The sequence below is a fragment of the Carcharodon carcharias genome, chromosome 24, assembly GCF_017639515.1.
Source record: "Carcharodon carcharias isolate sCarCar2 chromosome 24, sCarCar2.pri, whole genome shotgun sequence".
NCBI lineage: Eukaryota > Metazoa > Chordata > Chondrichthyes > Lamniformes > Lamnidae > Carcharodon > Carcharodon carcharias.
Window position 1 is genome coordinate 14,861,927 of NC_054490.1, and position 27,660 is coordinate 14,889,586.

Here is a 27,660-nt window from a genome sequence, read left to right on the forward strand (position 1 = left end):
ATCGCCTCGCCCTATCCCTTAATACACACTGATAATCTGTATCACCTCTCACTATCCCTTCTTACACAGTGATAAACTGTATCACCTCTCACTATCGCTTCTTACACACTGATAATCTGTTTCGCCACTCCCTATTCCTTCTTACACACTGGTAATCTATATCGCCTCTCCCTATCCCTTCTTACACACTGGTAATCTGGATCGCCTCTCCCTATCCCTTCTTACACACTCGTTATCTGTATCGCCTCTCCCTATCCATTCTTACACACTTGTAATCTGTATCTCCTCTCCCTATCCCTTCTTAGCACACTGATAATCTGTATCTTCTCTCCGTATCCCTTCTTGCACACTGGTTATCTGTATCGCCTCTCCCTATCCCTTCATACACACTGATAATCTGTATCACCTCTCACTATCCCTTCGTAGACACTCGTAATCTTATCAGCCTCTCCCTATCCCTTCTTACACACTGGTTATCTGTATCGCCTCTCCCTATCCCTTCTTACACACTGTTAATCTGTATCGCCTCTCCCTATCCCTTCTTACACACTGATAATCTGTATCGCCTCTCCCTATCCCTTCTTACACAGTAGTAATCTTTATTGCCTCTCCCAATCCCTTCTTACACACTGGGAATCTGTATCGCCTATCCCTATCCCTTCTTACACTGATGATCTGTATCACCTCTCCCTATCCCTTTTTACACACTGGCAATCTGTATCGCCTTTCGCTATCCCTTCTTACACTGATAATCCGTATCACCTCTCCCTATCCCTTTTTACACACTGGCAATCTGTATCGCCTCTCCCCATCCCTTCTTACATACTGATAATCTGCATCACCTCTCCCTATCCCTTCTTACACACTGTTAATCTGTATCACCTCTCCCTATCCCTTCTTACACACTGATAATCTGTATCGCCTCTCCCTATCCCTTTTTACACACTGATAATCTGTATTGCCTCTCACTATCCCTTCTTATACACTGATAATCTGTATATCCTCTCCCTATCCCTTCTTACACACTGGTAATCTGTATCTCCTCTCCCTATCACTTCTTACACGCTGGTATTCTGTATCGCCTCTCCCTATCCCTTCTTACACACTAGTAATCTTTATTACCTCTCCCAATCCCTTCTTACACACTGGTAATCTGAAATGCCTATCCCTATCCATTCTTACACTAATAAACTGTATCACCTCTCCCTAGCCCTTTTTACACACTGTCAATCTGTATCGCCTCTCCCTATCCCTTCTTACATACTGATAATCTGCATCACCTCTCCCTATCCCTTCTTACATACTGATAATCTGTATCGCCTCTCCCTATCCCTTCTTACACACTGGTAATCTGTATCGCCTCTCACTATCCCTTCTTATACACTGATAATCTGTATCTCCTCTCCCTATCCCTTCTTACACACTGGTAATCTGTATCACCTCTACCTATCACTTCTTACACGCTAGTATTCTGTATCGCCTCTCCCTATCCCTTCTTACACATTGGTAATCTGTATCACCCCTCCCTATCCCTTCTCACACACTGCTAATCTGTATCGCCTCTCACTATCACTTCTTACACACTGATTATGTATATCACCTCTCCCTATCCCTTCTTACACACTGGTAATCTGTATCACCTCTCCCTATCCCTTCTTACACGCTGGTATTCTGTATCGCCTCTCCCTATTCCTTCTTACACATTGTTAATCTGTATCACCTCTCCCTATCCCTTCTCACACAGTGGTAATCTGTATCGCCTCCCACTATCACTTCTTACACACTGATTATGTATATCACCTCTCCCTAGCCCTTCATAAACACTGGTAATCTGTATTGCCTCTCCCTATCCCTTCTTATACACTGATAATCTGTATCGCCTCTCCCTATCCCTTCTTACACACTGGTAATCTGTATCCCCTCTCCCTATCCCTTCGTACACTTTGCTCATCTGAATCGCATCTCACTTTTCCTTTATACACGCTGTTTATCTGTATCGCCTCTCCCTACCCCTTCTTACACAGTGATAATCTGTATCACCTCTCACTATCCCTTCTTACACACTGATAATCTGTTTCGCCTCTCCCTATATCTTCTTACACACTGGTAATCTATCACCTCTCCCTATCCCTTCTTACACACTGGTTATCTGAATCGCCTCTCCCTATCCCTTCTTACACACTGTTAATCTGTATCACCTCTCCCTATCCCTTCTTACACACTGATAACCTGTATCGCCTCTCCCTATCCCTTTTTACACACTGATAATCTGTATCGCCTCTCACTATCCCTTCTTATACACTGACAATCTGTATCTCCTCTCCCTATCCGTTCTTACACACTGGTAATCTGTATCACCTCTCCCTATCACTTCTTACACGCTGGTATTCTGTATCGCCTCTCCCTATCACTTCTTACACACTGGTAATCTGTATCGCCTCTCACTATCACTTCTTAAACACTGATTATGTATATCACCTCTCCCTATCCCTTCATACACACTGGTAATCTGTATTGCCTCTCCCTATCCCTTCTTATACACCGATAATCTGTATCGCCTCTCCCTATCCCTTCTTACACACTGGTTATCTGAATCGCCTCTCCCTATCCCTTCTTACACACTGTTAATCAGTATCACCTCTCCCTATCCCTTCTTACACACTGATAATCTGTATCGCCTCTCCCTATCCCTTCTTACACACTGATAATCTGTATCGCCTCTCACTATCCCTTCTTATACACTGATAATCTGTATCTCCTCTCCCTATCCCTTCTTACACACTGGTAATCTGTATCACCTCTCCCTATCACTTCTTACACGCTGGTATTCTGTATCGCCTCTCCCTATCCCTTCTTACACACTGGTAATCTGTATCACCTCTCCCTATCCCTTCTCACACACTGGTAATCTGTATCGCCTCTCACTATCACTTCTTACACACTGATTATGTATATCACCTCTCCCTATCCCTTCTTACACACTGGTAATCTGTATTGCCTCTCCCTATCCCTTCTTATACACTGATAATCTGTATCGCCTCTCCCTATCCCTTCTTACACACTGATAATCTGTATCGCCTCTCCCTATCCCTTCTTACACACTGATAATCTGTATCGCCTCTCACTATCCCTTCTTATACACTGATAATCTGTATCGCCTCTCCCTGTCCCTTCTTACACACTGGTAATCTCTATCGCCTCTCCCTATCCCTTCTTACACATTGGTAATCTGGATCGCATCTCCCTATCCTTTCTTACACACTGTTAATCTGTATCGCCTCTCCCTATTCCTTCTTACACACTGATAATCTGTATTGCCTCTCCCTATCCCTTCTTACACACTGGTAATCTGTAACGCCTCTCCCTATTTCTTCTTACACATTGGTAATCTGGATCGCATCTCCCTATTTCTTCTTACACACTCGTTATCTGTATCGCCTCTCCCTAACCATTCTTACACACTGGTAATCTGTATCTTCTTTCCCTATCCCTTCTTGCACACTGATTATCAGTATCGCCTCTCGCTATCCCTTTTTACTCACTAGTTATCTGTATCGCCTCTCCCTGTCCCTTCTTACACACTGGTAATCTGTATTGCCTCTCCCTATCCCTTCTTATACACTGATAATCTGTATCGCCTCTCCCTATCCCTTCTTACACACTGGTTATCTGAATCGCCTCTCCCTATCCGTTCTTACACACTGGTAATCTGTATCGCCTCTCCCTATCCCTTCTTACGCACTGGTAATCTGTATCGCCTCTCCCTATTCCTTCTTAGACATTGGTAATCTGGATCGAATCTCCCTATCCCTTCTTACACACTCGTTATCTGTATCGCCTCTCCCTAACCATTCTTACACACTGGTAATCTGTATCTTCTCTCCCTATCCCTTCTTGCACACTGATAATCTGTATCGACTCTCCCTATCCCATTTTACTCACTGGTTATCCGTATCGCCTCTCCCTATCCCTTCATACACACTGATAATCTGTATCACCTCTCACTATCCCTTCTTACACACTGATAATCTGTATCGCCTCTCCCTATCCCTTCGTAGACACTCGTAATCTATCAGCTCTCCCTATCCCTTCTTACACACTGGTTATCTGAATTGCATCTCCCTTTCCCTTCTTACACACTGGTTATCTGTATCGCCTCTCCCTATCCCTTCTTACACACTGATAATCTGTATCGCCTCTCCCTATCCCTTCTCACACACTAGTAATCTTTATTGCCTCTCCCAATCCCTTCTTACACACTGGTAATCTGTATCGCCTATCCCTATCCCTTCTTACACTGATAATCTGTATCACCTCTCCCTATCCCTTTTTGCACACTGGCAATCTGTATCGCCTATCCCTATCCCTTCTTACACTGATAATCTGTATCACCTCTCCCTATCCCTTTTTACACACTGGCAATCTGTATCGCCTCTCCCTATCCCTTCTCACACACTGATAATCTGTATCGCCTCTCACAATCCCTTCTTATACACTGATAATCTGTAGCTCCTATCCCTATCCCTTCTTACACACTGGTAATCTGTATCACCTCTCCCTATCCCTTCTTACACGCTGGTATTCTGTATCGCCTCTCCCTATTCCTTCTTACACATTGTTAATCTGTATCACCTCTCCCTATATCTTCTTACACACTGGTAATCTATCACCTCTCCCTATCCCTTCTTACACACTGGTTATCTGAATCGCCTCTCCCTATCCCTTCTTACACACTGTTAATCTGTATCACCTCTCCCTATCCCTTCTTACACACTGATAATCTGTATCGCCTCTCCCTATCCCTTTTCACACAATGATAATCTGTATCGCCTCTCACTATCCCTTCTTATACACTGATAATCTGTATCTCCTCTCCCTATCCCTTTTTACACACTGGTAATCTGTATCAACTCTCCCTATCACATCTTACACGCTGGTATTCTGTATCCGCTCTCCCTATCCCTTCTTACACACTGGTAATCTGTATCACCTCTCCCTATCCCTTCTCACACACTGGTAATCTGTATCGCCTCTCACTATCACTTCTTACACACTGATTATGTATATCACCTCTCCCTATCCCTTCTTACACACTGGAAATCTGTATTGCCTCTCCCTATCCCTTCTTACACACTGATAACCTGTATCGCCTCTCCCTATCCCTTTTTACACACTGATAATCTGTATCGCCTCTCACTATCCCTTCTTATACACTGACAATCTGTATCTCCTCTCCCTATCCGTTCTTACACACTGGTAATCTGTATCACCTCTCCCTATCACTTCTTACACGCTGGTATTCTGTATCGCCTCTCCCTATCACTTCTTACACACTGGTAATCTGTATCGCCTCTCACTATCACTTCTTAAACACTGATTATGTATATCACCTCTCCCTAGCCCTTCATACACACTGGTAATCTGTATTGCCTCTCCCTATCCCTTCTTATACACCGATAATCTGTATCGCCTCTCCCTATCCCTTCTTACACACTGGTTATCTGAATCGCCTCTCCCTATCCCTTCTTACACACTGTTAATCAGTATCACCTCTCCCTATCCCTTCTTACACACTGATAATCTGTATCGCCTCTCCCTCTCCCTTTTTACACACTGATAATCTGTATCGCCTCTCACTATCCCTTCTTATACACTGATAATCTGTATCTCCTCTCCCTATCCCTTCTTACACACTGGTAATCTGTATCACCTCTCCCTATCACTTCTTACACACTGGTATTCTGTATCGCCTCTCCCTATCCCTTCTTACACACTCGTAATCTGTATCACCTTTCCCTATCCATTCTCACACACTGGTAATCTGTATCGCCTCTCACTATCACTTCTTACACACTGATTATGTATATCACCTCTCCCTATCCCTTCTTACACACTGGTAATCTGTATTGCCTCTCCCTATCCCTTTTTATACACTGATAATCTGTATCGCCTCTCCCTATCCCTTCTTACACACTGGTAATCTGTATCGCCTCACCCTATCCCTTCTTACACATTGGTAATCTGAATCGCATCTCCCTTTCCCTTCTTACACACTGGTTATCTGTATCGCCTCTCCCTATCCCTTCTTACACAGTGATAATCTGTATCACCTCTCACTATCCCTTCTTACACACTGATAATCTGTTTTGCCTCTCCCTATATCTTCTTTCACACTAGTAATCTATCACCTCTCCCTATCCCTTCTTACACACTGGTTATCTGAATCGCCTCTCCCTGTCCCTTCTTACACACTTTTAATCTGTATCGCCTCTCCCTATCATTTCATGCAAACTGATAATCTGTATCGCCTCTCCCTATCCCTTCTTAGACACTGGTAATCTATCACCTCTCCCCATCCCTTCTTACGCACTGGTTATCTGAATCGCCTCTCCCTATCCCTTCTTACACAACGTTAATCTGTATCGCCTCTCCCTATCCCTTCTTACAGACTGATAATCTCTATCACCTCTCCCTATCCCCTTTTACGTACTGATAATCTGTATCGCCTCTCCCTATCCCTTCTTACACACTAGTAATCTTTATTGCCTCTCCCTATCCCTTCTTAGACACTGAGAATCTGTATCACCTCTCCCTATCCCTTCTTACACTGGTAATCTGTATCGCCTATCCCTATCCCTTCTTACACTAATAATCTCCATCGCCTCTCCCTCTCCCTTTTTACACTCTGGCAATCTGTATCGCCTCTCCCTATCCCTTCTTACACACTGATAATCTGTATCACCTCTCCCTATCCCTTCTTACACACTGGTAATCTGTATCACCTCTCCCGATCCCTTCTTACACGCTGGTATTCTGTATCGCCTCTCCCTCTCCCTTCTTACACACTGCTAATCTGATTCACCTCTCCCTATCCCTTCTCACACACTGATAATCTGTATCGCCTCTCACTATCAGGTCTTACACACTGATTATGTATATCACCTCTCCCCATCCCTTCTTACCCACTGGTAATCTGTTTGCCTCTCCCTATCCCTTCTTATACACTGATAATCTGTATCGCCTCTCCCTATCCCTTCTTACACACTGGTAATCTGTATCGCCTCTCACTATCCCTTCTTACACATTGGTAATCTGGATCGCATCTCCCTATCCCTTCTAACACACTGAAAATCTGTATCTCCTCTCCCTATTCCTTCTTACACACTTGTAATCTGTATCACTTCTCCCTATCCCTTCTCACACACTGGTAATCTGTATCGCCTCTCACTATCACTTCTTACACACTGATTATGTATATCACCTCTCCCTAGCCCTTCTTACACACTGGTAATCTCTATTGCCTCTCCCTATCCCTTCTTATACACTGATAATCTGTATCGCCTCTCCCTGTCCCTTCTTACACACTGTTAACCTGTATCGCCTCTCCCTATCCCTTCTTACACATTGGTAATCTGAATTGCATCTCCCTTTCCCTTCTTACACACTGGTTATCTGTATCGCCTCTCCCTATCCCTTCTTACACACTGATAATCTGTATCGCCTCTCCCTATCCCTTCTTACACACTGATAATCTGTATCGCCTCTCCCTATCCCTTCTTACACACTGATAATCTGTATCGCTTCTCCCTATCCCTTCTTACACACTAGTGATCTTTATCGCCTCCCCCTATCCCTTCTTACGCACTGATAATCTGTATCACCTCTCCCTATTCCTTCTCACACACTGGTAATCTTTATCACCTCTCCCTATCCCTTCTTACACACTGAAAATCTGTATCGCCTCTCCCTATCCCTTCTTACACACTGTTAACCTGTATCGCCTCTCCCTATCCCTTCTTACACATTGGTAATCTGAATTGCATCTCCCTTTACCTTCTTACACACTGGTTATCTGTATCGCCTCTCCCTATCCCTTCTTACACACTGATAATCTGTATCACCTCTCACTATCCCTTCTTACACACTGATAATCTGTTTCGCCTCTCCCTATATCTTCTTACGCACTGTTAATCTATCACCTCTCCCTATCCCTTCTTACACACTGGTTATCTGAATCACCTCTCCCTATCCCTCCTTACACACTGTTAATCTGTATCGCCTCTCCCTATCCCTTCTTACACACTGATAATCTGTATCGCCTCTCCCTATCCCTTTTTACACATTGATAATTTGTATAGCTTCTCCCTATCACTTCTTACACACTAGTGATCTTTATTGCCTCTCCCTATCCCTTCTTACACACTGGTAATCTGTATCGCCTCCCCCTATCCCTTCTTACGCACTGATAATCTGTATCACCTCTCCCTATTCCTTCTCACACACTGGTAATCTTTATCACCTCTCCCTATCCCTTCTTACACACTGATAATCTGTATCGCCTCTCCCTATCCCTTCTTACACACTGGTAATCTGTATCACCTCTCCCTATCCCTTCTCACACACTGGTAATCTGTATCACCTCTCCCTATCCCTTCTTACACACTGATAATATGTATCAGCTCTACCTATCCCTTCTGACACACTGATAATCTCTATCAACTCTCCCTCTTCCTTCTTACACACTGATAATGTATATCACCTCTCCCTATCCCTTCTTACACAATTGTAATCTGTATCACCTCTCCCTATCCCTTCTTACACACTCGTAATCTGTATCGCATCTCCCTATCCCTTCTTACACACTGCTAATCTGTATCACCTCTCCCTATTCCTTCTCACACACTGGTAATCTATATCACCTCTCCCTATCCCTTCTTAGACACTGATAAACTGTACCGCCTCTCCCTATCCCTTCTTACGCATTGTTAATCTGTATCACCTCTCCCTATCCCTTCTTACACACTGGTTATCTTTATCACCTCTCCCTATCCCTTTTTACACACTGGTAATCTGTATCACCTCTCCCTATCCCTTCTTACACACTGATAATCTGTATTGCCTCTCCCTATCACTTCTTACACACTGGTAATCTGTATCGCCTCTCCCTATTCCTTCTTACACATTGGTAATCTGGATCGCATCTCCCTATCCCTTCTTACACACTCGTTATCTGTATCGCCTCTCCCTAACCATTCTTACACACTGGTAATCTGTATCTTCTCTCCCTATCCCTTCTTGCACACTGACAATCTCTATCGCCTCTCCCTATCACTTTTTACTCACTGCTTATCTGTATCGCCTCTCCCTATCCCTTCATACACACTGATAACCTGTATCACCTCTCACTATCCCTTCTTACACACTGATAATCTGTATCGCCTCTCCCTATCCCTTCGTAGACACTTGTAATCTAGCAGCTCTCCCTATCCCTTCTTACACACTGGTTATCTGAATCGCCTCTCCCTATCCCTTCTTACACACTGTTAAACTGAATCGCCTCTCCCTATCCCTTCGTACACACTGGTAATCTGTATCGCCTCTCCCTATTCCTTCTTACACATTGGTAATCTGTATCGCATCTCCCTATCCCTTCTTACACACTGATAATCTGTATCGCTTCTCCCTATCCCTTCTTACACACTGGTAATCTGTATCGCCTCTCCCTATTCCTTCTTACACATTGGTAATGTGGATCGCATCTCCCTATCCCTTCTTGCACTCTCGTTTCCTGTATCGCCTCTCCCTAACCATTCTTACACACTGGTAATCTTTATCTTCTCTCCCTATCCCTTCTTGCACACTGATAATCTGTATCGCCTCTCCCTATCCCTTTTTACTCACTGGTTATCTGTATCGCCTCTCCCTATCCCTTCATACACACTGATAATCTGTATCACCTCTCACTATCCCTTCTTACACACTGATAATCTGTATCGCCTCTCCCTATCCCTTCGTAGACACTCGTAATCTACCAGCTCTCCCTATCCCTTCTTACACACTGGTTATCTGAATCGCCTCTCCCTATCCCTTCTTACACACTGTTAATCTGTATCGCCTCTCCACATCCCTTTTTATACACTGATAATCTGTATCGCCTCTCCCTATCCCTTCTTACACACTGGTAATCTGTATCGCCTCTCCCTATCCCTTCTTACACATTGGTAATCTGAATCGCATCTCCCTTTCCCTTCTTACACACTGGTTATCTGTATCGCCTCTCCCTATCCCTTCTTACACAGTGATAATCTGTATCACCTCTCACTATCCCTTCTTACACACTGGTTATCTGAATCGCCTCTCCCTGTCCCTTCTTACACACTGTTAATCTGTATCGCCTCTCCCTATCATTTCATGCAAACTGATAATCTGTATCGCCTCTCCCTATCCCTTCTTAGACACTGGTAATCTATCACCTCTCCCTATCCCTTCTTACACACTGGTTATCTGAATCGCCTCTCCCTATCCCTTCTTACACAACGTTAAACTGTATCGCCTCTCCCTATCCCTTCTTACAGACTGATAATCTCTATCACCTCTCCCTATCCCCTTTTACACACTGATAATCTGTATCGCCTCTCCCTATCCCTTCTTACACACTAGTAATCTTTATTGCCTCTCCCTATCCCTTCTTAGACACTGAGAATCTGTATCACCTCTCCCTATCCCTTCTTAGACTGGTAATCTGTATCGCCTATCCCTATCCCTCCTTACACTAATAATCTCTATCGCCTCTCCCTCTCCCTTTTTACACTCTGGCAATCTGTTTCGCCTCTCCCTATCCCTTCTTACACACTGATAATCTGTATCACCTCTCCCTATCCCTTCTTACACACTTGTAATCTGTATCACCTCTCCCTATCCCTTCTTACACGCTGGTATTCTGTATCGCCTCTCCCTCTCCCTTCTTACACGCTGCTAATCTGATTCACCTCTCCCTATCCCTTCTCACACACTGATAATCTGTATCGCCTCTCACTATCACTTCTTACACACTGATTATGTATATCACCTCTCCCTAGCCCTTCTTACCCACTGGTAATCTGTATTGCCTCTCCCTATCCCTTCTTATACACTGATAATCTGTATCGCCTCTCCCTCTCCCTTCTTACACACTGGTAATCTGTATCGCCTCTCACTATCCCTTCTTACACATTGGTAATCTGGATCGCATCTCCCTATCCCTTCTTACACACTGAAAATCTGTATCTCCTCTCCCTATTCCTTCTTACACACTCGTAATCTGTATCACCTCTCCCTATCCCCTTTTACACGCTGGTATTCTGTATCCCCTCTCCCTATCCCTTTTTACACACTGATAATCTGTATCTCCTCTCCCTATTCCTTCTTACACACTGGTAATCTGTATCACCTCTCCCTATCCCGTTTTACACGCTAGTATTCTGTATCGCCTCTCCCTATCCCTTCTTACACACTGGTAATCTGTATATCACCTCTCCCTATCCGTTCTTACACACTGGTAATCTGTATTGCCTCACCCTATCCCTTCTTATACACTGGTAATCTGTATCACCTCTCCCTATCACTTTTCACACACTGATAATCTGTATCGCCTCTCCCTATCACTTCTTGCACACTGATAATGTATATCACCTCTCCCTATCCGTTCTTACACACTGGTAATCTGTATTGCCTCTCCCTATCCCCTCTTATACACTGATAATCTGTATTGCGTCTCCCTATCCCTTCTTACACACTGGTTATCTGAATCGCCTCTCCCTATCCCTTCTTACACACTGTTAATCTGTATCGCTTCTCCCTATCCCTTCTTACACACTGATAATCTGTATCGCCTCTCCCTATTCCCTTATACACACTGATAATCTTTATCGCCTCTCCCTATCCCTTCTTAGACACTGGTAATCTATCAGCTCTCCCTATCCCTTCTTACACACTAGTAATCTTTATTGCCTCACCCTATCCCTTCTTACACACTGGTAATCTGTATCGCCTCTCCCTATCCCTTCTTACATACTGATAATCTGTATCACCTCTCCCTATCCCTTCTTACACACTGGTAATCTGTATCGCCTCTCACTATCCCTTCTTATACACTGATAATCTGTATCTCCTCTCCCTGTCCCTTCGTACACACTGGTTATCTGAATCGCCTCTCCCTATCCCTTCTTACACACTGTTAATCTGTATCACCTCTCCCTATCCCTTCTTACACACTGTTAACCTGTATCGCCTCTCCCTATCCCTTCTTACACATTGGTAATCTGAATTGCATCTCCCTTTCCCTTCTTACACACTGGTAATCTGTATCGCCTCTCCCTATCCCTTCTTACACACTGATAATCTTTATCACCTCTCAATATCCCTTCTTACACACTGATAATCTGTTTCGCCTCTCCCTATATCTTCTTACACACTGGTAATCTATCACCTCTCCATATCCCTTCTTACACACTGGTTATCTGAATCGCCTCTCCCTATCCCTTCTTACAAACTGTTAATCTGTATCGCCTCTCCCTAACCCTTCTTACACACTGATAATCTGTATCGCCTCTCCCTATTCCCTTATACACACTGATAATCTTTATCGCCTCTCCCTATCCCTTCTTAGACACTGGTAATCTATCAGCTCTCCCTATCCCTTCTTACACACTAGTAATCTTTATTGCCTCTCCCTATCCCTTCTTACACACTGGTAATCTGTATCGCCTATCCCTATCCCTTCTTACACTTATAATCTGTATCGCCTCTCCCTATCCCTTTTTACACACTGGCAATCTGTATCGCCTCTCCCTATCCCTTCTTACATACTGATAATCTCTATCACCTCTCCCTATCCCTTCTTACACACTGGTAATCTGTATCGCCTCTCACTATCCCTTCTTATACACTGATAATCTGTATCTCCTCTCCCTATCCCTTCGTACACACTGGTAATCTGTATCACCTCTCCCTATCCCTTCTTACACGCTGGTATTCTGTATCGCCTCTCCCTATCCCTTCTTACACATTGGTAATCTGTATCACCTCTCCCTATCCCTTCTCACACACTGGTAATCTGTATCGCCTCTCACTATCACTTCTTAAACACTGATTATGTATATCACCTCTCCCTAGCCCTTCTTAAACACTGGTAATCTGTATTGCCTCTCCCTATCCCTTCTTATACACTGATAATCTGTATCGCCTCTCCCTATCCCTTCTTGCACACTGTTAATCTGTATCGCCTCTCCCTATCCCTTCTTACACACTGGTAATCTGTATTGCCTCTCCCTAGCCCTTCTTAAACATTGTTAATCTGAATCGCATCTCCCTTTCCCTTCTTTCACACTCGTTATCTTTATCGCCTCTCTCTATCCCTTCTTACACAGTGATAATCTGTATCACCTCTCACTATCCCTTCTTACACACTGATAATCTGTTTCGCCTCTCCCTATATCTTCTTACACACTGGTAACCTATCACCTCTCCCTATCCCTGCTTACACACTGGTTATCTGAATCGCCTCTCCCTATCCCTTCTTACACACTTAATCTGTATCGCCTCTCCCTATCCCTTCTTACACACTGATAATCTGTATCGCCTCTCCCTATCCCTTTTTACACACTGATAATCTGTATCGCCTCTCACTATCCCTTCTTATACACTGATAATCTGTATCTCCTCTCCCTATCCCTTCTTACACACTGGTAATCTGTATCACCTCTCCCTATCCCTTCTTACACGCTGGTATTCTGTATCGCCTCTCCCTATCCCTTCTTTCACACTGGTAATCTGTATCACTTCTCCCTATCCCTTCTCACACACTGGTAATCTGTATCGCCTCTCACTATCACTTCTTACACACTGATTTTTTATATCACCTCTCCCTAGCCCTTCTTACACACTGGTAATCTGTATTGCCTCTCCCTATCCCTTCTTATACACTGATAATCTGTATCGCCTCTCCCTATCCCTTCTTACACACTGTTAACCTGTATCGCCTCTCCCTATCCCTTCTTACACATTGGTAATCTGAATTGCATCTCCCTTTCCCTTCTTACACACTGGTAATCTGTATCGCCTCTCCCTATCCCTTCTTACACAGTGATAATCTTTATCACCTCTCACTATCCCTTCTTACACACTGATAATCTGTTTCGCCTCTCCCTATATCTTCTTACACACTGGTAATCTATCACCTCTCCATATCCCTTCTTACACACTGGTTATCTGAATCGCCTCTCCCTATCCCTTCTTACACACTGTTAATCTGTATCGCCTCTCCCTATCCCTTCTTACACACTGATAATATGTATCGCTTCTCCCTATCCCTTCTTACACACTAGTGATCTTTATTGCCTCTCCCTATCCCTTCTTACACACTGATAATCTGTATCGCCTCTCCCTATCCCTTCTTACACACTGATAATCTGTATCGCCTCTCCCTATCCCTTCTTACACACTGTTAACCTGTATCGCCTCTCCCTATCCCTTCTTACACATTGGTAATTTGAATTGCAGCTCCCTTTCCCTTCTTACACACTGGTTATCTGTATCGCCTCTCCCTATCCCTTCTTACACACTGATAATCTGTATCACCTCTCACTATCCCTTCTTAGACACTGATAATCTGTTTCGCCTCTCCCTATATCTTCTTTCACACTGGTAATCTATTACCTCTCCCTATCCCTTCTTACACACTGGTTATCTGAATCGCCTCTCCCTATCCCTTCTTACACACTGTTAATCTGTATCGCCTCTCCCTATCACTTTTTACACACTGATAATCTGTATCGCTTCTCCCTATCCCTTCTTACACACTAGTGATCTTTATTGCCTCTCCCTATCCCTTCTTACACACTGGTAATCTGTATCGCCTCCCCCTATCCCTTCTTACGCACTGATAATCTGTATCACCTCTCCCTATTCCTTCTCACACACTGGTAATCTTTATCACCTCTCCCTATCCCTTCTTACACACTGATAATCTGTATCGCCTCTCCCTATCCCTTCTTACACACTGGTAATCTGTATCACCTCTCCCTATCCCTTCTCACACACTGGTAATCTGTATCGCCTCTCACTATCACTTCTTACACACTGATTTTTTATATCACCTCTCCCTAGCCCTTCTTACACACTGGTAATCTGTATTGCCTCTCCCTATCCCTTCTTATACACTGATAATCTGTATCGCCTCTCCCTATCCCTTCTTACACACTGTTAACCTGTATCGCCTCTCCCTATCCCTTCTTACACATTGGTAATCTGAATTGCATCTCCCTTTCCTTTCTTACACACTGGTAATCTGTATCGCCTCTCCCTATCCCTTCTTACACAGTGATAATCTTTATCACCTCTCACTATCCCTTCTTACACACTGATAATCTGTTTCGCCTCTCCCTATATCTTCTTACACACTGGTAATCTATCACCTCTCCATATCCCTTCTTACACACTGGTTATCTGAATCGCCTCTCCCTATCCCTTCTTACACACTGTTAATCTGTATCGCCTCTCCCTATCCCTTCTTACACACTGATAATATGTATCGCTTCTCCCTATCCCTTCTTACACACTAGTGATCTTTATTGCCTCTCCCTATCCCTTCTTGCACACTGATAATCTGTATCGCCTCTCCCTATCCCTTCTTACACACTGATAATCTGTATCGCCTCTCCCTATCCCTTCTTACACACTGTTAACCTGTATCGCCTCTCCCTATCCCTTCTTACACATTGGTAATTTGAATTGCAGCTCCCTTTCCCTTCTTACACACTGGTTATCTGTATCGCCTCTCCCTATCCCTTCTTACACACTGATAATCTGTATCACCTCTCACTATCCCTTCTTAGACACTGATAATCTGTTTCGCCTCTCCCTATATCTTCTTTCACACTGGTAATCTATCACCTCTCCCTATCCCTTCTTACACACTGGTTATCTGAATCGCCTCTCCCTATCCCTTCTTACACACTGTTAATCTGTATCGCCTCTCCCTATCACTTTTTACACACTGATAATCTGTATCGCTTCTCCCTATCCCTTCTTACACACTAGTGATCTTTATTGCCTCTCCCTATCCCTTCTTACACACTGGTAATCTGTATCGCCTCCCCCTATCCCTTCTTACGCACTGATAATCTGTATCACCTCTCCCTATTCCTTCTCACACACTGGTAATCTTTATCACCTCTCCCTATCCCTTCTTACACACTGATAATCTGTATCGCCTCTCCCTATCCCTTCTTACACACTGGTAATCTGTATCACCTCTCCCTATCCCTTCTCACACACTGCTAATCTGTATCACCTCTCCCTATCCCTTCTTACACACTGATAATCTGTATCACCTCTACCTATCCCTTCTGACACACTGATAATCTCTATCACCTCTCCCTCTTCCTTCTTACACACTGATAATCTCTATCACCTCTCCCTATCCCTCCTTACACACTGATAATCTGTATCACCTCTCCCTATCCCTTCTTACACAATTGTAATCTGTATCACCTCTCCCTATCCCTTCTTACACACTCGTAATCTGTATCGCCTCTCCCTATCCCTTCTTACACACTGCTAATCTGTATCACCTCTCCCTATTCCTTCTCACACCCTGGTAATCTATTTCACCTCTCCCTATCCCTTCTTAGACACTGATAATCTGTATCGCCTCTCCCTGTCCCTTCTTACACACTGTTAATCTGTATCACCTCTCCCTATCCCTTCTTACACACTGGTTATCTTTATCACCTCTCCCTATCCCTTTTTGCACACTGGTAATCTGTATCACCTCTCCCTATCCCTTCTTACACACTGGTAATCTGTATCACCTCTCCCTATCCCTTCTTCCACATTGGTAATCTGTATCACCTCTCCCTATCCCTTCTTACACACTCATAATCTGTATCGCCTCTCCCTATCCCTTCTTACCCACTGATGCACCTTGCCAAGCCTCCCCCCACCTTCAATTAGATTTCAACCTGCCAGGTATCTCCATTTTAAATGGGAGGAGAGAAAGCATCTATCAATTATATATTCCAGCCTATAGAATATCTGCCTGTGTCTGTCACTCTCTATGTAAACCCAGACATAACTTGCTCTCGCGAATCTATTATCCTGCATGCAAAACCTCATAAAACCTTTAACTAATTAACAGCCATCAATTAATTCCTGGGTATGCTCCCCTGCACAGTACAAACCCCCCAATTTATAATATAAAAATACCCACCCCAACCTCCGGATGGGATTAGAACCCAAAATATTCCAGAGTATCTGTAATTCTTTATAAACACCAGCTGAAACCCTCGATCAGATTCCTGCCCGGCTATCTATCATTCTATTCGTAAACCGCACAAAACCCTTGATCAGATAACAGACGCCATTTAATTCCTATCTGTTCCATAGTGTCTAAGCAGCTCCATCAGATTTCTGCTTGTACTTCACTTCCGGGAATCTGCTGATTACATTCAGGTCTAAAAATTAACTTTTGTGGAAAAATTAACCTTCGATTAGGTTCTAGCCTGGAATGTGACTCCTTGGTAACTGTAACCTAGTACATAAACACCCCAGTCCCTTGATTTCTCCCAGGCTGTGACTAACTCCTGGGTTTTCTACATATAAATCACCCAAACCCCTTGATAAGCCCCCAGCCTTTAACTTATGCCTGGTTTATATCTTATTTTAAAATTCTTTCATGGGATGTGGCTCATATTTATTGCCCATCCCTAATTGCCCTTGTTCAGAGGGTCTGGAGTCACATGTAGGCCCAGGCCAGGTAAGGGACAGTAGATTTCTTTCCCTAAAGGGCATTAGTGAACCAGATGGCTTTTTATAACAATCGACAAAGGTTTCATGGTCATCATCAGATGTATAATTCCAGATTGTTACTGAATTCAAATTCCATCATCTACCGTGGTGGGATTCGAACCCAGGTCCCCAGAGCGTTAACCCTGGGTCTCTGGAATATCTATATATATACCACACTAAACTCTCGATTAGATAACAGCCTGTACATATTTAGATAATGGATAATTCCTGCATATCCAAATGTATAAAGAACTTCAAATCCTCGATCGGTATTGCAACCTGTAACTCACTCCTGGGTATCTATTATTCTACATACATAACCATCATCCCCATCCACACACACACACACACACACACACACACACACACACACCAGCCTTTAAATCACTGGATACCTGTTATCCATGTTTTAAAACCCCTCAAATTTCAGCCTGCGATTCACTTTAGATATCTGTTGTTCTTTTTTCTTTATAATATCTCACTGGCCGGCGTTAGACTGTATCCTATAACTCAGTCCTGGGTATCTATTACATGATACCTAGCCACCCCTAACCCTCGATTAGATAACTGTAACTTGTTACCGGGTGGATTCCTGTTGATCTAATTCCAGCCTGGAAATAACACTTGGGTGTTTGCCATGCAATATATGTAAACCAGCCGATCACCTGGCTCTCCCTCACTGCCAGATACCTATAACTCCAATGACAGACACCCAACTATTCAACTAGATTCTAGCCTGGAAATCACTCTCTGCTGATTAGATTTCACCCTACAACTAACCCTTGAGTGCCTGACAAGCAAGGTATAAACCACCCAAAAAGCCGGATCAGATTCCGGTATGTTCCTCATTCCCATATATCCGTCATTCTCAAACCCAAACTCTGCGATTAGATTTTAACTATGCTGAGTCACTGATTTTCTATATATAACCACACCCCCATTCCAGCACTTCCAAAGCCCTTGGCAGTTTCTGATGTGTGGCCTTCCCCTGGATGTGTTATCCCACATATATCCCAGACCCATCCCTTTACTGGATGCACTTGCGAACACACATATGAACGTACCAGTTAGGGGCAGGAGTAAGGCCGCTCTGCCCTTCGAGCTTGCTCCGCAAATTCAACAAGATCACGGTTGATCTGAGTGTGAACTCCGCCCCACGTTCCCGCCGACCCCCGACAACCTTTCACCTCCTTGCTTATCGAGAATCTACCCAGCTCTGCCTTAAAAATATTCAAAGATTCTGCTTCTACCGCCTTTTGAGGGAGAGATTTCCAAAGACTCGTCACCCTCCTTAGAGAAAAAAATTTCCTCATTTCTGTCTTGAATGGGCGACCCCTTTATTTTTAAAACTTGGCCCCTTGTTGTAGATTCTCCCACAAGTGGAAATTTCCTCTCTTCATCCCCTTGGGGTGTTAAATTTTAACCCGTAATTTATCTGTTAATCTGTGTACAAAACTCCTCGATTAGATTCCTCTCAAACTTGGCAGCTGTTACCCTCTGTATAAACACCAATGAGCCCAGGATTAGGTTCCATCCTATGAATCAAAGCTAACTACCTCTTACTGTCTATGTAACAAGCCCCAAACCATTTGAGAGATTCTGGGTCAGTAACACGCTGTTTAGACCTTTAGCCAATAAGACATAGGAGCAGAAGTAGGCCATTTGTTCCATCGAGTTCTGCTCCACCATTCAATGAGATCATGGTTGACCTGATAATCCTCAACTCCACTTTCCTGCCTTTTCCCCACAACCCTTGATTCCCTGACTGATTAAAAACCTGTCTATCTCAGCCTTGAATATATTTAATGACCCAGCCTCTACAACCCTCTGCGGTAAAGAATTCCACACATTCACTACCCTCTGAGGGAAGAAATTCCTCCTCATCTCTCTCTTAAATGGCCTTAAATCGCTTCAGAGTGTCTGATATTCTTTTTGCAGATCAGGTAAACCATGTGATTCGATTCCAGCCCCTATCACGCACCCTGGTATCTGTTATTCCAATGATTGGATTCCAGCCTGTCTTGTTCTACTATATATAAACCACCTCCAACTCGGTTTGGTATCAGGGTGTATCAGGTGGTGAAATTTGAATTCAGTCAAAGTCTAATGATGACCATGTCGATTGTTGTAAAACCCCATCTGGTTCACGAATGCCCTTTAGGGAAGGAAATCTGCTGTCTTTACCTGGTCTGGGCCTACATGTGACTCCAGACCCACAACAATGTGGTTGATTCTTAAACGCCCTCTGAAGTGGCCTAGCAAGACATTCCATTGTACCAAACAGCCAAATAGTCTCAAAGGGACGGATCCAGACGGAACACTCGACATTGACCTAGGCGCCGGAAATGACAAGGGCAAACTCAGCCCTGTTGACCCTGCAAAGCCCTCCTTACCAACACCTGGGGGGCTAGTGCCAAAATTGGGAGAGCTGTCTCACAGACTAGACAAGCAACAGCCTGACATAGTCACCCTCAGGGATATCACCCTGTAACTCATTTCTAGGCACCTGTTATTCTACAGATAAGCCTCCCAACTCCTTAATTCATTCCAGACTCTAACTCACTTCTGGGTATCGATCATTCCATAGACGAATCACCTGAATCATCCCTCCAGTAGGTTCCAGCCTTGAACCCACCACCGATATCCATTTTTCTACATGTACATATAGTTGCCGGGCTCTACCTGCACCCAACTCCTGGGTTTCAGTCCAGGCTGTAAATTACGCCTCACCTCCCCCTTACCCGTAGGTGTAATCCTTCGGTAGAGGGTATGGGATGTGTCTCTGTGGGAGCAGGAAGAAGGTGCGTAGGACGTGGATAATGCTCAGCGAGCTGATGAACAGGAAAATTGACTTCACTGAGAAACCAGCCTCGTACAAAACCTACAGGGAGAAGGGGATAGCAAGGGGAAGGGAATAAAACAAGAGATGTCCATTAGAAGCAGCTGTCACCTGACTCCACAGCCGCTTTTCCCTCTCTCGCTCTCTCTCTCTCTCCCTTCTTCCTTTCAGCCCTTCTCTTTTATAGTATTTTACCCTGTGCCCCATCATGAACCACCGCGCCTCACTCTCTCACTCTCCACCTCTCCCCACTGTCTCTCTTCCCTCCATCTCTCACCCCCATCCATCTTTCTCCCCAACTCTCCCTCCCTCTGTCTCTCACCCCTCTCCACTTATCGCTCGCCATCGTCTCTCTGCATCTCTGCTCCCCTCCATCACTCCCCACCTCAGCTCCATCTCTTCACAACCCCTCCATGTCACCCTCTCCATCCTTCTCCCTCCTCCATCACTCTCTCCCTCCCATCCATCTGTCCCCCATCTCTCACCCTGTAACATCTTGGTCCCCACCCTCTCGTTCCCCATCTCTCCCCTGCATCTCCTCCCACTCTGCCCCTGTCTCTCAATTTGCACCCTCCATCTCTCTCTCTCCCTCAGGATCCCTCTCACCCTCCAGTTCAACCTGCCCCCTCTCTCTCTCCCCACACCCACACTCTCCACACCTACCACTTCCCTCTTCTCCTTGTCAGAGAGAGAGGGGGGTGAAGGCCTCCCTCTGATGGGGGTCACTCGCTCGAAAGTTGACCTTTCACCATCTGGGTTTCTCTCAGCCACTCAGGACTGCTGTATAAGATAAAGATATCTTTTGCACGTTCAGCCCTCAATCCCTTTTCTTTCTGACAGATAATTTACCGTCTGCACCTCTCACCTTGACCAGCAGAAATGCACATGACGAGGAAGCGAAGGCTCCATTGTACAATGTGATCACTGTTGACCGCCTGTTCCCGAACAAGTTTCCAACCTGGGGGATCAGGCACAACACATACAGTCAGTGGAGCCCTGTGAGGGCGGGGGAGGACTTGATGCCTTACCACACAACTCTGACAACAGGCGGGCTACGCAGAGCAGGGAGGGTACAGCCTCCAATCTCGCTCTCTGTTGAGTTCGAGTCACATCACGTCCAAGAAAACCCAGGATTGTAACAAGAAGTCTCCATACCCACTGACGCGTTTGCCCCAGAAACCTGGGCAATAAATACAGATCAGCGGAAGGGAACGGAGGGGTGTCTAGACGTACGCTAAAAATTCCATAGACAGGTCATGAGACAGATGAAATCGTACCTGAAATTCAGTAAGGACACCGTCAGCACTCCGGCTGATCTGCGAATCAGCAGAGCTGGAGTGCTGTGTGCAGTTCTGGTCGCCACATTATAGGAAGGATGTGATTGCACTGGAGGGGGTGCAGAGGAGATTCACCAGGATGTTGCCTGGGATGAAACATTTAAGTTACGAAGAGAGGTCGGATAGACTTGGGTTGTTTTCGTTGGAGCAGAGAAGACTGAGGGGCGACCTGATCGAGGTGTACAAGATTATGAGGGGCATGGACAGGGTGGATAGGGAGCAACTGATCCCCTTTAGTTGAAGGGTCAGTCACGAGGGGGCATAAGTTCAAGGTGAGGGGCAGGAGGTTTAGGGGGGGAGGTGAGGAGAAGCTTTTTTACCCAGAGGGTGGTGATGGTCTGGAATGCGCTGCCTGGGAGGCTGGTGGAGGTGGGATGCCTCACATCCTTTAAAAAGTACCTGGATGAGCACTTGGCACATTCAAGGCTATGGGGCCAAGTGCTGGTAAATGGGATTAGGGAGGTAGGTCAGGTGTTTCTCACGTGTCGGTGCAGACTCGATGGGCCGAAGGGCCTCTTCTGCACCATGTGATTCTGTGATTCTGTCTCTTCTCAAGGACAAAGTGTCGGGCAGCAGAAAGAGCGAGGCACAGCTGGATGACAGAGGTCACAGGGCAGTTGCAGAGGAGCCATAGTGGATGTGTAAGGATGGCACAGGACAGATGTGCATGACATCAGTCTTCATTATAGAAGATACAAGTAACACCCGAGAAATAGCTGGAAATCAGCAGTTGGAAGGAAGGGAGGAACTCAGACAAATTACAATCACCAGGGTGGTGGTATTGAGCAAATTGTTGGAGCTGCGGGCTGACAAGTCTCCGGGTGCTCATGAACTCTTCCTAGGGTCTTAAAAGAAGTGGCTAGTGAGATAGTTGATGCTTTGGTTTTAATTATTTTCCAAAATTCACTAGATTTGGGGAGGGTCCCATCTGATTGGTTAATAACAAATGTTATTTATTTTTGTTCAAAAAGGAGAGGGAGACAGAAAGCAGGAAGCTACAGGCCAGTTAATCTAACATCTGTCATAGTGAAAATGTTAGGAGCTGTTAATAAAGATGTTATAGCAGGGCGCTTAGATAAATTCCAGGCAATCAGGCAGAGTCAGCATGGTTTTGTGAAAGGGAAATCATGTTTAACCAATTTATTGAAGTTTGTTGAAGGAGTTGCAGGTGCTGGTTAGACCCTCAGCTGGAGTATTGTGCACAGTTCTGGATGCCACACTATAGGAAGGATGTGAACACATTGGAGAGAGTGCAGGAGAGGTTTACCAGAATGGTTCCAGGGATGAGATGCTTCAGCTATGAGGATAGATTGTAGAAGTTGGGACTGTTTTCATTGGAGAGGAGAAGGCTGAGAGGAGACTTGATAGAAGTTTTCAAAATGATGAAGGGTTTGGACAGAGTAGGTGGGAGAAACTGTTCCTGCTTGTAAACAGATCGAGAACCAGAGGGCACAGATTTAAAGTGTTTTGCAAAAGAATCAAGGGCGAGGTGAGAAAAATCTTTTTCACACAGCGAGCAGTTAGGATTTGGAATGCACTGCCTGGAAGTGTGGTGGAGGCTGGTTTGATTGAGGCATTCAAGAGGGAATTGGATGGTTATTTAAATAGAAACAGTGTGCAGGGGGATGGGGAACAGGCAGGAGATTGGCACTAAGTTAAAATACTCAGAGAGCCGGTGCACACACGATGGGCTGAATGGCCTCCTTCTGCACTGTTACTATTCTGGGATTCTGTGGATAGAGGGGAACCGGTGGATGTGCTGCACTTAGATTTCCAGAAGGCATTTGATAAGGTGCCAAATCAAAGACTATAGAGGAAAATGAAAGTAGAGGGGTAACATATTGGCATGGATAAAGATTGGCTAGCTAACAAGAAACAGAGAGTAAGCATAAATGGGTCATTTTATGGTTGGCAGGATGTGATGAGTGGTGTGTTACAGGGACCAACACTTTATAATTTTTATAAATGATTTAGATGAAGGGACCAATGGTACGGTTACTAAATTTGCTGATGGCACAGAGATAGATGGGAAAGTGAATTGTGAAGAGGACATAAGGAGACTACAAAGTGATATAGAGAGGTTAGGTGAGCGGGCACAGATCTGGCAAATGGAGTATAATGTGGGAAAATGTAAATTTGTTCATTTTGGTTGGAAGAATAAAAAAGAAGCACATTATCTAGATGGTGAGAGATTGCAGAGCTCTGAGATGCAGAGGGATCTGGGTGTCTTAAAGCATGAATTGTAAAAGGTTAGTATGCAGGTACAGCAAATAATTAGGAAAGCTAATAGCATGTTATCATTTATTCTGAGGGGGATTGAATGCAAGTGCACATCTGGAGTATTGTGTACAGCACTGGTCTCCTTATTTAAGGAAGGATGTAACTGCATTGGAAGCAGTTCAGAGAAGGTTTACTAGACTAATCCCAGGAATGGCTGGGTTGTCTTAGGAGGAAAGGCTGGAGAGGTTAGGCTCGTATCCGCTGGAGTTTAAAAGAGTAAGAGGCGATTCGATTGAAACATATAAGATCCTGAGGGGACTTGACAGGGTGGATGTGGAGAGGGTGTTCCCTCTTGCAGGAGAATCTAGAACATAGGGGTCACTGTTTCAAAATAAGGGGGTCACCCATTTAGGGTGAGGGATGAGGAATTTTTTTTTTCTCTCAGAGGGCTGTGAGACTTTGGAACTCTCTTCCTCAAAAGGTGGCTGTAGCAGAGCCCTTGAATATTTTTTAAGGTAGAGCTAGATAGATTCTTGATAAGCAAGGGGTGATCAGGTGCTGACAGGAATATGAGGATGCTATGGTGGGATCTGAACCTGGGTCCCCAGAGCATTACCCTGGGTCTCTAGCACACTAGCCTGGTGTCAGTACCACTATGCCACCATCTCCCCTGCAAGCATCAGCGGAGTAGATGTACTGAACCCTGCTTACAGGTCAAAAGCTGCCCGGGGTCTAATCCAGGTTGGACTGTGTGAACCTGATCATATCGGTGTGGTCCTGAAACCATGTCACCCAACACCATCCCCACGCCCATCATAACCTCCCCACACACCCCCCAGTCCTGTTCACTTTCTGGTCAATTTATTATTTATTACATACACTGTTAGTGCAATAAATGACACTACACAGGCTTGGTTCTGGTTAGAAGATCAGTTTGGTTTATCTGGAAGATGCCAATGCTGTGTACAGATAAACACAATAGCAGCATCACCAACTGGAGTGAATAGTGTTACAAAAGAACAATAATTTTCGTAATATTTTCCTAGTTTATTGTGAAGTAGGTTTATGGGGGCGAGTACAGTTGGTTCTGTCTCTGTGATTCATTTACATTTGGAGTCAGGGAGACTGCAAGTTTGGAATTATCGAAAGAAGCTAGGTGTAGAAATATGCTTGAAATGCTAACGAGTAAACATGTATTGGGGCTTAGCATTTAAGGTTAGCATGAAGGGAATTTGTATTTTTAGGTAAGTGGAGGGATTGTTTGGATTTCAGAGGGATGGCAGTCTGTTTACAACTATCCAGATAAGCAAGGCTAAGGAGTGTGTTTATTTTTCCCAAAGGTTACTGACAATATTGGTAACATGAAAGGTTTTTTATATTATGAGGAAGATACAGTTTCAAAGTCATATGGAACAATAGAATTTATATATTAAAGAGAGAGAGAAACATATATAAGCAAAAATGAAAGGCTATGTGAGGAAAGGGCCATGTAAGATCTAACAAGAGTGGGTGAAACAGCCTTCTTGGAAGCCTCCAGCCATGTGTGCATAAGTCTCCTATGTGAAGTAACTGAAGTTGGAGAAAGCCATTTAGAGTTCCACTGTCAAGTGGGTGCTGCGCTAACTTGCTGGTTCTAAAAAAAATCTGAAATCTATTTTGGACTGTTGCTTGAAGGGGGTGTATGACTGGGAGTCAGGTTAATGAGCAGTTTTAGGAATTGTTAAGCATTAAACCATTGTAGTCTTTCGTATGTGATTGAAATATTTTATTTTGAAAATAAATATTTTCAATTAATTTTTAAAATCTCTAAAGGTCTTCATGGACTCATTACTTCTGAATTCAGTGCACACATCTTCTGGTAATAAATAAAAATTGCAAAACCGTTGTGATAGTGTGACCAAGTTTCCCGTGTGGATCTGGTCTGCCTGGCACAGATCAGCTGCTGCTTCATAACATTTGTAATTCTTTGATTCGACTTTGAATTTGCCTGTGTACGATCATTCCTCAGCAAGGTCAAACACCAATGCTAAACAACATGTCTATCACACAGAATATAGTCACATAATGGAATAATATCAGAAAGAAAAAGGGTCTCATTAAAAAGGGTCATTCACCAGCTGTGGGAGCTGTTACTGAATGAATGCGTCGACATATACCCTCCGACATGCAGCGCTCCGTCACTACTGACCCTCCGACAGTGCGGCACTCCCTCACTACTGACCCTCCAACAGTGCGGCACTCCCTCACTACTGACCCTCCGACGTGCGGCGCTCCCTCAGTACTGACCCTCCGACATGCAGCGCTCCGTCACTACTAACCCTCCGACAGTGCGGCACTCCCTCACTACTGACCCTCCGACAGTGCGGCACTCCCTCACTACTGACCCTCCGACAGTGCGGCGCTCCCTCAGTACTGACCCTCCGACATGCAACGCTCCCTCACTACTGACCCTCCGACAGTGTGTCACTCCCTCAGTACTGAACCTCCGACAGTGCAGCACTCCCTCAGTACTGACCCTCCGATAATGCGGCAACTCCTCACTACTGACCCTCCGACAGTGCGGCACTCTCTCACTACAGACCCTCCGACAGTGCAGCACTCCCTCAGTACTGACCCTCCGACATGCAACGCTCCGTCACTACTGACCCTCCGACAGTGCGGCACTCCCTCACTACTGACCCTCCGACAGTGCGGCGCTCCCTCAGTACTGAACATCCGACAGTGCAGCACTCCCTCAGTACTGACCCTCCGACATGCAATGCTCCCTCATTACTGACCCTCCGATAATGCGGCAACCCCTCAGTACTGACCCTCCGACAGTGCGGCACTCCCTCAGTACTGACCATCCGACAGTGCGGCGCTCCCTCAGTACTGACCCTCCGCCATGCGGTGCTCCCTCAGTACTGACCCTCTGACATGCAGGACTCCCTCAGTACTGACCCTCCGACATGCAGTGCTCCGTCACTACTGACCCTCCGACAGTGCGGCACTCCCTCACTACTGACCCTCCGACGGTGCGGCACCCCCTCAGTACTGACCCTCCGACATGCAACGTTCCCTCACTACTGACCTTCCGATAATTCGGCACTCCCTCAGTACTGACCCTCCGACAGTGCGGCGCTCCCTCAGTACTGACCCTCCGCCATGCGGTGCTCCCTCAGTACTGACCCACTGACATGCAGCACTCCCTTAGTACTGACCCTCCAACATGCAGCGCTCCCTCAGTACTGCCCCTCCGACAGTGCAGCACTCCATCAGTACTGACCCTCTGACATGCAACGCTCCCTCAGTACTGACCCTCCGACAGTGCAGCACTCCCTCAGTACTGACCCTCCGACAGTGCAGTGCTCCCTTAATACTGACCCTCTGACAGGGCGGCACTCCCTCAGTACTGACCCTCCGACAGTGCAGCACTCCCTCAGTACTGACCCTCCGACAGTGTGTCACTCCCTCAGTACTGAACCTCCGACAGTGCAGCACTCCCTCAGTACTGACCCTCCGATAATGCGGCAACTCCTCACTACTGACCCTCCGACAGTGCGGCACTCTCTCACTACAGACCCTCCGACAGTGCAGCACTCCCTCAGTACTGACCCTCCGACATGCAACGCTCCGTCACTACTGACCCTCCGACAGTGCGGCACTCCCTCACTACTG